Genomic DNA, 11,372 nt, shown 5'->3' with positions numbered 1-11,372 from the left:
GACGAGCAATCATCTGCGAACAGACAGACAGACAGACAGACAGACACTTAATGTAAACTTAACGCCGCAGTTAAAACGCCGCATGAAATGGAAGCTGTCCAAGCGCACTGCAGACCTCCGTGGGTGGAAGAGTTTGACCACTGAAGACACACCTGTGAAAAACAAAGTCAGCCGCTGCCCAATTGCCAGTACCCCTCCTCCCACAAGTGGAGTGGTAACAGTGTGTGTGTGTGTGGCACACAGTTTTTCAAACGTATATTTGATAAAGAATTTTATCATTTTTACCCACCTGACTGGCTGCAGCAGTCCCGGTCAACATAGATGACCTCAGGTTCAGCTTGGCCCGCATTCTTGTATCGAGTGACGATGCCATGGCACAACTCTTCCAACCCTGCACCTTCACCCGTCGTCAGAACAGAGTTCAGAACCTGGCCAAACTCGTTGCCGATGTTTGTCATCCATGCAGCACTGTCCCCAATAGCGCCAGCCAGCTTCTTGGTGATCTGTAAAACAAACACTACTTTCAAACTGTTTGTTGTAATTATACACATGTGCGTGTGTCAAACCGACATTCACGCATTTGCACCTGTTATCATATTCCTCTTTTTTTGGGGGGGGGGGCAATAAATATAGCTTTCCCAGTGATAACTACTAATACAACCGATTCTCCGCAACAACCAAAAGATTCATCGCACACAAGGCCTTGAAATTGATTTTGGTCAAGACAGACACATTTGATGACAATGTGGGGGAGGAGGTTTCAGAATATGAAGATCAAATTCAGAGTCTGACAGTGACTTTTAGAAGAGGATGACATTAATCATCAGCTATCTCCTAAATGAGAATGAACCACAGCTAGACAGCAGCAGGCCCCAGGACCAAGTGGTCAGCAGCCAAGCTGAGATTGAGATCTTACTTATGTTTTGTAAATGTTCAAAGTTCTAAAAAAGTTGTAAATGAATAATACATGATAGTTATACCAAAAAACCTTGTTGTTTATATTGCTTGAAATTGGGATGAAGTAAACATCTGTAGAGTATTTTAACATAAAATTGTTTGATTGTGTTGAATTAAAAACCCCAAAAATGCAGCGGGTCCACCAGACCAACAAACATTGCTTGAGTAACAAAAATATGACCAGAAAACAAGGGTTAATACATCTGGACACATCTGTCTGCTCTGCTCAAACACATAACCAGGCTCCGATACCAGAGTGGAGAAAACGCCACAGATAGCCGATTAATTACTATTGCACTGACGGACAATAAATGCAAAAATAGATAGTTCAAATCTTAAGGCTTTCCCCGAGGAATCGGCAGAGTTTATAAGGCAAATAAACAAAAAAATAAGTTACTATTTGTCTTCTGATTCTGTCATATCACTAACATCCCCACCGTCGCCACACAATGCTGGTATGAACAGCGACGCTATTACAGGCAGAACTTCCATTGGCAAAATGGCTACGTTACAAGGAAGTTGAAATACAACTTGGATAAAGTGCCGAGAGGACGGAAGATTAAATTGCATATTGTTTGTCCCACGGTTTAACATTCGGCTTATACATGGCGTTACTTTTATGAGTATTAATCAAGTTTACAAACCTTGTTCCCGTGCTTGTCACAAGTGTATGCGAAGAAAAATATGGCCGACACTCAAAAGCGTTAACCGCGCCCCCTTCGACGTCACGTCACGTGTCCCTTTTGCCCCATTTTTGGCTGTGTTCGGACCTGTGTTCGGACCTTGTTCGGACCTTGTTCGGACCTCGTTAGGAACTCTTTGATGTCGTTAGGAAAGTGTTCGGACCTTGTTCGGACCTGACAGAATGTGTTCGGAAGTGAAAACCGGCGGGTACGGCCATGGAACCCTACAAAATGGGGCAAAAGGGACTGCCCGAAAGGGGGGAAAAGGAAAAAAAAGAGGAAGGAGGGGGGGAAAAGAGAGAAAAAGAAAAGGAGAAAAAAGGAGGAAAACGTACACTATATCCACTTTTCTCTATTCTCTTATCTTCTCAACATTGTTTACACACACCTCTGCACTTATTGCAAGGTTTATCAATCCATTTAATTTTCATGTTTCTTGTGGGATTCGAACCTGTATTGTGGCAACACCCCAACATACCACAGTGCTTTGGATGTTACTAAAGCCTACTGTAGGGGGCAGCACACAAAATGTGTATAACTGTAAATGTAAATAAGTCTCCCATCATTTTTCCCCTCTTTTTTTGGTACACTCAATTATTTGAGAGACTAGTGTTATGATTGGCTTTGTTCTTAGACATTATAAATTCATATTCTTTATTTTCCTAAATGTTCCTAGCTGGTACTTTTCCACTCTGTTCATGCTGCACAATCGATGACCTTAAAAGGGTCCAAGACTTTAGAATGACATAAACAACTGGGTCAGACAAAACATCTCTAGTAGAGTAGATAGGTCTGGTACATTAGATCCACGCCTAAAACAGCACTCACACATACACACACATTGTTTCTCACATCCAAAGAACACAACAAGGACAGCAACTGGCCTGATCATGCCACCCAAAACTGGCCAATTATACTCTGACAAGTGTGAAAACAACTTCTGTGAGATAAAGCTGAATATAAATATGACATGTTTCCGGATATCGGGGCTCGGCCTGACGGATTTCCTGCGGGAGCTCTGGCACTCCGAGTCCAGCGCTGCAATATACTTTACTATGTGACCACTAATAAATACTTTTTTAATAAACGATTTCTCCAGCTTGTTCTTGGGCTTCCAATGAAAAAATCGGGCTAACACTAGCTATCTATCTGTATCACTATTTGTGCAACACAAGTGAATGAAACAAATTCCAAATTGAGCAAAGAAAGTATTTTTAAAAAATCTTTGGTTGAGACAAAGAGTGTTGGGTTTTATTAATAAATGTAAAATAATTCTCCAAGTAATTCTGGCTTCACTTTTGACAATTGCATTAAATGGATGTCACTCACACTCACTGTCGTCCTGTTTTGCAAATGGAAATTAAATAAAAATGTGAAGGCTGTTCTTGGTTCAAGTAAAATTATCAAACTTTATTAACATTGTAACAATAATCACACAGTAACAGACGAGCAATCATCTGCGAACAGACAGACAGACAGACAGACAGACACTTAATGTAAACTTAACGCCGCAGTTAAAACGCCGCATGAAATGGAAGCTGTCCAAGCGCACTGCAGACCTCCGTGGGTGGAAGAGTTTGACCACTGAAGACACACCTGTGAAAAACAAAGTCAGCCGCTGCCCAATTGCCAGTACCCCTCCTCCCACAAGTGGAGTGGTAACAGTGTGTGTGTGTGTGGCACACAGTTTTTCAAACGTATATTTGATAAAGAATTTTATCATTTTTACCCACCTGACTGGCTGCAGCAGTCCCGGTCAACATAGATGACCTCAGGTTCAGCTTGGCCCGCATTCTTGTATCGAGTGACGATGCCATGGCACAACTCTTCCAACCCTGCACCTTCACCCGTCGTCAGAACAGAGTTCAGAACCTGGCCAAACTCGTTGCCGATGTTTGTCATCCATGCAGCACTGTCCCCAATAGCGCCAGCCAGCTTCTTGGTGATCTGTAAAACAAACACTACTTTCAAACTGTTTGTTGTAATTATACACATGTGCGTGTGTCAAACCGACATTCACGCATTTGCACCTGTTATCATATTCCTCTTTTTTTGGGGGGGGGGCAATAAATATAGCTTTCCCAGTGATAACTACTAATACAACCGATTCTCCGCAACAACCAAAAGATTCATCGCACACAAGGCCTTGAAATTGATTTTGGTCAAGACAGACACATTTGATGACAATGTGGGGGAGGAGGTTTCAGAATATGAAGATCAAATTCAGAGTCTGACAGTGACTTTTAGAAGAGGATGACATTAATCATCAGCTATCTCCTAAATGAGAATGAACCACAGCTAGACAGCAGCAGGCCCCAGGACCAAGTGGTCAGCAGCCAAGCTGAGATTGAGATCTTACTTATGTTTTGTAAATGTTCAAAGTTCTAAAAAAGTTGTAAATGAATAATACATGATAGTTATACCAAAAAACCTTGTTGTTTATATTGCTTGAAATTGGGATGAAGTAAACATCTGTAGAGTATTTTAACATAAAATTGTTTGATTGTGTTGAATTAAAAACCCCAAAAATGCAGCGGGTCCACCAGACCAACAAACATTGCTTGAGTAACAAAAATATGACCAGAAAACAAGGGTTAATACATCTGGACACATCTGTCTGCTCTGCTCAAACACATAACCAGGCTCCGATACCAGAGTGGAGAAAACGCCACAGATAGCCGATTAATTACTATTGCACTGACGGACAATAAATGCAAAAATAGATAGTTCAAATCTTAAGGCTTTCCCCGAGGAATCGGCAGAGTTTATAAGGCAAATAAACAAAAAAATAAGTTACTATTTGTCTTCTGATTCTGTCATATCACTAACATCCCCACCGTCGCCACACAATGCTGGTATGAACAGCGACGCTATTACAGGCAGAACTTCCATTGGCAAAATGGCTACGTTACAAGGAAGTTGAAATACAACTTGGATAAAGTGCCGAGAGGACGGAAGATTAAATTGCATATTGTTTGTCCCACGGTTTAACATTCGGCTTATACATGGCGTTACTTTTATGAGTATTAATCAAGTTTACAAACCTTGTTCCCGTGCTTGTCACAAGTGTATGCGAAGAAAAATATGGCCGACACTCAAAAGCGTTAACCGCGCCCCCTTCGACGTCACGTCACGTGTCCCTTTTGCCCCATTTTTGGCTGTGTTCGGACCTGTGTTCGGACCTTGTTCGGACCTTGTTCGGACCTCGTTAGGAACTCTTTGATGTCGTTAGGAAAGTGTTCGGACCTTGTTCGGACCTGACAGAATGTGTTCGGAAGTGAAAACCGGCGGGTACGGCCATGGAACCCTACAAAATGGGGCAAAAGGGACTGCCCGAAAGGGGGGAAAAGGAAAAAAAAGAGGAAGGAGGGGGGGAAAAGAGAGAAAAAGAAAAGGAGAAAAAAGGAGGAAAACGTACACTATATCCACTTTTCTCTATTCTCTTATCTTCTCAACATTGTTTACACACACCTCTGCACTTATTGCAAGGTTTATCAATCCATTTAATTTTCATGTTTCTTGTGGGATTCGAACCTGTATTGTGGCAACACCCCAACATACCACAGTGCTTTGGATGTTACTAAAGCCTACTGTAGGGGGCAGCACACAAAATGTGTATAACTGTAAATGTAAATAAGTCTCCCATCATTTTTCCCCTCTTTTTTTGGTACACTCAATTATTTGAGAGACTAGTGTTATGATTGGCTTTGTTCTTAGACATTATAAATTCATATTCTTTATTTTCCTAAATGTTCCTAGCTGGTACTTTTCCACTCTGTTCATGCTGCACAATCGATGACCTTAAAAGGGTCCAAGACTTTAGAATGACATAAACAACTGGGTCAGACAAAACATCTCTAGTAGAGTAGATAGGTCTGGTACATTAGATCCACGCCTAAAACAGCACTCACACATACACACACATTGTTTCTCACATCCAAAGAACACAACAAGGACAGCAACTGGCCTGATCATGCCACCCAAAACTGGCCAATTATACTCTGACAAGTGTGAAAACAACTTCTGTGAGATAAAGCTGAATATAAATATGACATGTTTCCGGATATCGGGGCTCGGCCTGACGGATTTCCTGCGGGAGCTCTGGCACTCCGAGTCCAGCGCTGCAATATACTTTACTATGTGACCACTAATAAATACTTTTTTAATAAACGATTTCTCCAGCTTGTTCTTGGGCTTCCAATGAAAAAATCGGGCTAACACTAGCTATCTATCTGTATCACTATTTGTGCAACACAAGTGAATGAAACAAATTCCAAATTGAGCAAAGAAAGTATTTTTAAAAAATCTTTGGTTGAGACAAAGAGTGTTGGGTTTTATTAATAAATGTAAAATAATTCTCCAAGTAATTCTGGCTTCACTTTTGACAATTGCATTAAATGGATGTCACTCACACTCACTGTCGTCCTGTTTTGCAAATGGAAATTAAATAAAAATGTGAAGGCTGTTCTTGGTTCAAGTAAAATTATCAAACTTTATTAACATTGTAACAATAATCACACAGTAACAGACGAGCAATCATCTGCGAACAGACAGACAGACAGACAGACAGACACTTAATGTAAACTTAACGCCGCAGTTAAAACGCCGCATGAAATGGAAGCTGTCCAAGCGCACTGCAGACCTCCGTGGGTGGAAGAGTTTGACCACTGAAGACACACCTGTGAAAAACAAAGTCAGCCGCTGCCCAATTGCCAGTACCCCTCCTCCCACAAGTGGAGTGGTAACAGTGTGTGTGTGTGTGGCACACAGTTTTTCAAACGTATATTTGATAAAGAATTTTATCATTTTTACCCACCTGACTGGCTGCAGCAGTCCCGGTCAACATAGATGACCTCAGGTTCAGCTTGGCCCGCATTCTTGTATCGAGTGACGATGCCATGGCACAACTCTTCCAACCCTGCACCTTCACCCGTCGTCAGAACAGAGTTCAGAACCTGGCCAAACTCGTTGCCGATGTTTGTCATCCATGCAGCACTGTCCCCAATAGCGCCAGCCAGCTTCTTGGTGATCTGTAAAACAAACACTACTTTCAAACTGTTTGTTGTAATTATACACATGTGCGTGTGTCAAACCGACATTCACGCATTTGCACCTGTTATCATATTCCTCTTTTTTTGGGGGGGGGGCAATAAATATAGCTTTCCCAGTGATAACTACTAATACAACCGATTCTCCGCAACAACCAAAAGATTCATCGCACACAAGGCCTTGAAATTGATTTTGGTCAAGACAGACACATTTGATGACAATGTGGGGGAGGAGGTTTCAGAATATGAAGATCAAATTCAGAGTCTGACAGTGACTTTTAGAAGAGGATGACATTAATCATCAGCTATCTCCTAAATGAGAATGAACCACAGCTAGACAGCAGCAGGCCCCAGGACCAAGTGGTCAGCAGCCAAGCTGAGATTGAGATCTTACTTATGTTTTGTAAATGTTCAAAGTTCTAAAAAAGTTGTAAATGAATAATACATGATAGTTATACCAAAAAACCTTGTTGTTTATATTGCTTGAAATTGGGATGAAGTAAACATCTGTAGAGTATTTTAACATAAAATTGTTTGATTGTGTTGAATTAAAAACCCCAAAAATGCAGCGGGTCCACCAGACCAACAAACATTGCTTGAGTAACAAAAATATGACCAGAAAACAAGGGTTAATACATCTGGACACATCTGTCTGCTCTGCTCAAACACATAACCAGGCTCCGATACCAGAGTGGAGAAAACGCCACAGATAGCCGATTAATTACTATTGCACTGACGGACAATAAATGCAAAAAGAATAGTTCACATCTTAAGGCTTTCCCCGAAGAATCGGCATAGTTTATACGGCAAATAAACAAAAAAATAAGTTACTATTTGTCTTCTGATTCTGTCATATCACTAACATCCCCACCGTCGCCACACAATGCTGGTATGAACAGCGACGCTATTACAGGCAGAACTTCCATTGGCAAAATGGCTACGTTACAAGGAAGTTGAAATACAACTTGGATAAAGTGCCGAGAGGACGGAAGATTAAATTGCATATTGTTTGTCCCACGGTTTAACATTCGGCTTATACATGGCGTTACTTTTATGAGTATTAATCAAGTTTACAAACCTTGTTCCCGTGCTTGTCACAAGTGTATGCGAAGAAAAATATGGCCGACACTCAAAAGCGTTAACCGCGCCCCCTTCGACGTCACGTCACGTGTCCCTTTTGCCCCATTTTTGGCTGTGTTCGGACCTGTGTTCGGACCTTGTTCGGACCTTGTTCGGACCTCGTTAGGAACTCTTTGATGTCGTTAGGAAAGTGTTCGGACCTTGTTCGGACCTGACAGAATGTGTTCGGAAGTGAAAACCGGCGGGTACGGCCATGGAACCCTACCATAACTCTAAAAAAAAAAAATTTCTTCCTCTATATGCACTTTGCCAAAGGTCTGAACAAAGTTTGACAGATGAACAAATGAAGTCGATTTGCCCAGTTACATCTGAACTCCTGGAAAAGAAGAACCTAAAAAAAATGTAAATAAGTCTCCCATCATTTTTCCTCTCTTTTTTTGGTACACTCAATTATTTGAGAGACTAGCTATCTATCTGTATCACTATTTGTGCAACACAAGTGAATGAAACAAATTCCAAATTCCAAATTGAAAAGAAAGTATTTTAAAAAAATCTTTGGTTGAGACAAAGAGTGTTGGGTTTTGTTAATAAATGTAAAATAATTCTCCAAGTAATTCTGGCTTCACTTTTGACAATTGCATTAAATGGATGTCACTCACACTCACTGTCGTCCTGTTTTGCAAAGGGAAATTAAATAAAAATGTGAAGGCTGTTCTTGATTCAAGTAAAATTATCAAACTTTATTAACATTGTAACAATAATCACACAGTAACAGACGAGCAATCATCTGCGAACAGACAGACAGACAGACAGACAGACACTTAACGTAAACTGTCCTTCCACTGATCCAGGGTCAGTCCTGAGGCTGGACAGTACCACTGCCCCTTCAGCTGGGTGTGTCCAGTCCCTTTATTTTTTTCCAGGCCACACTCCTTGCAGGTGTAATGATACTTTTCCTTTGCCAGCCGTTTCCGTGGTGGCTCCCCCCTCGTCGCTAGCTCCTCATCTTCCTGGGCAGCTTTATGTAGTCTCCAGGCACGTTGCCTTGGCTCAGATGGAAGGCACGTTTGCTGGTGAGCAGGAGCTTGCCGGTGAGCAGGAGCTTGCCGGTGAGCAGGAGCTTGCCGGTGAGCAGGAGGTTGCTGGTGAGCAGGAGCTTGCCGGTGAGCAGGAGCTTGCCGGTGAGCAGGAGCTTGCCGGTGAGCAGGAGGTTGCTGGTGAGGAGGAGCTTGCAGGAACGGATGAGCTTGGTGGAATGGAGAAGCTTGGTGGAATGGAGGAGCTTGCTGGTAAGGAGAAGCTTGGTGGAATGGAGGAGCTTGATGGAATGGCCCAAATTGTGCAGGGAATGGGGGAGGAGGAAATGGTGGATAAAACACAGGCCTGTTTGCTGTCAGAGTGCGCTTGCGGGGGAAAGCTTCCCCCTCATGGTTTTCAGGCTCTGCAAAAGTCATCACTTCATGCTGGGGCACAGGGGCAGCCAGAAGTGCATTTGCTGGAGGGAGAGACTCCTTGGCCAGGTGCAGCTGTTTAGGAAGTGAAGTGCCTTGCAGCAGCATGTCCCTGTCCTTCCTTTTATCCCTCCTAAGCAGCCTACAAGACAAACATTCATTATTTTAAACATGTGAGCATATCCCCCTAAGGTTATACCATATACAAGCATGCAGTTGGCAGTTTTTCTTGAGGTGAAATCTTTATATACTGTTTATCTTGATTGTATGGGAAAGGTAAACGAAATAGCACACACCATAGAGAGACAGTGGTGTTATTAACTGGCACCAAAACCAAGTTGCTCTGACCCAGGACAACCCTGCTGTCCTCCAGCAGCTGTTTGACATGGCTGTAGGCACTAACAATGGACTGAGGGATGGGCATTGTTTTCCCCTTTGCGTCCCGTGGCCGGTTGCGTGCTTGCTCAAATTCTTTAAAGAGTCTGAGGCAAACACACTCACTAACCCTGTGTGCTTCAGGGTCCTGGGCTGCTTGGCCATGAGTCATGTATAGTCTGTGGGAGAGAAAGATGATATGAACTGGACTGTGAACAAGGATGTAAAGTCATAAAGAACAGGGACTGCAATAAAATAATTTACACTTAATAAATACTTCACAAGTCACAATGATGAGTGCTGTCTAATTCAATGACTTGTATTGAACCAAAATGAGAGCAAATTGTGCTCAAACACCTCTCTGCCGCCTGCTGTCCAGGAGCAGAGCCACTCGGCTTCCTGGATGCTCTCCATGGTCCTCCTGATGCGCATCCTTTCTTTTTAGCCTTCTGCGTGTACCTAAACGGTGAAAGAGACCTCCATATGCTTTATTCATTCCATGGAATCTGCGTTTAATCATGGTGTACAAAATAATTACTATTTGTGCCACTGATGGTCCTGCCACTGATGGTCCTGCCACTGATGGTCTTACCACTGCATCTCCTCTCCCTGCCTCTGTGTTGTCTCCAATACCCCCTGCCTGCGTGTCTCCTCTCCCTGCCTCTGTGTTGTATCCTCCCCCTGCCTCCGTGTCTCCTTTCCCTGTCTCCATGCCTCCTCTGCCTAACTCCGCGCAGACTCGGACTTGCCCTGCCTCCATCTCAACTGCTCCTGCCTCACTAGAGCCAGCGCCTGATGACAGATCTGCTGGCTGGGGGGGGGGGGGTACAAAAAGAGGGCCATGCTACATGCAACTAAGAACACACTAAGAACACTAGTAGTTTTCTCTAATTGTGCAGATATATATTGTTCAATAAATGAATGCACATGCTACAGTGAATCATCATGACTTAATAAATAATTTCCCCTACCTTATGAAACCCACAGGAGCACCGAAGCCTTCTCCCAAACAGATCCTTTGTGTGGCTCTGCAGGGGGCAAGCATCTATTTGCTCCAAGGCCTTTTTCCATTTCTTGGCCCCTGGTCGTTTGCCAGGGGAGAAATGGTACTGGCCCTGGGCATATTTTGTACAGATGTCCTTCCAGTATGTGTCCGGTTTTCCTGTCTTGGTCATCTACAAACATTAAATATAAAACAGGTTAATGTCAAGCCAGGCTATGTGTGCGTACAGACAGACAGACAGACAGAGCGGAGATTATACAGGTATGTATGTATGTAGGTAGGTACATAATTTATGTATATATATATCTAGTTATGTTTTGCATTACTGTTTTATTATTGTTGAAATACTTTGTAAATGTATGTTTTAAAATATTATATATGAATAAAGTTATTATTATCATCATAACTACTATTACACAGACAGATGTAACACTTAAACTTGGCACAATTGAGCATGTTTAATTGTGTGTGGTTTGGGTCGGTGGGACCCGTTTTGATTTTTTTATCACAAGAAAACGTCTTTCTTGTGATAAAAAAATCAAAACGTGTGATGACAATTATTTATTTATATTATATCGGACCCAGGTCTAATAAATGTGTGGAACTTGTAGGCCCTGTGTCCCTAAACTCTGTCCTCCTCCTCTCTTGGCCAGCTGATAGTGTGTGTGTGTGTGTGAGCGCACGCGTGCCTGTGTCAAACCGACATTCACGCACCTGCACCTGTTATCATATTCCCGCACATTTTTCATTTTCCCTCCTCTTTCTTTTGGGGGGG

Source organism: Leuresthes tenuis, unplaced genomic scaffold, assembly GCF_036924035.1.
Source record: "Leuresthes tenuis unplaced genomic scaffold, fLeuTen1.0.hap1 SCAF_14, whole genome shotgun sequence".
Lineage (NCBI taxonomy): Eukaryota > Metazoa > Chordata > Actinopteri > Atheriniformes > Atherinopsidae > Leuresthes > Leuresthes tenuis.
The sequence above is the reverse complement of the archived record's forward strand: the minus strand, read 5'-3'. Positions refer to the sequence as shown.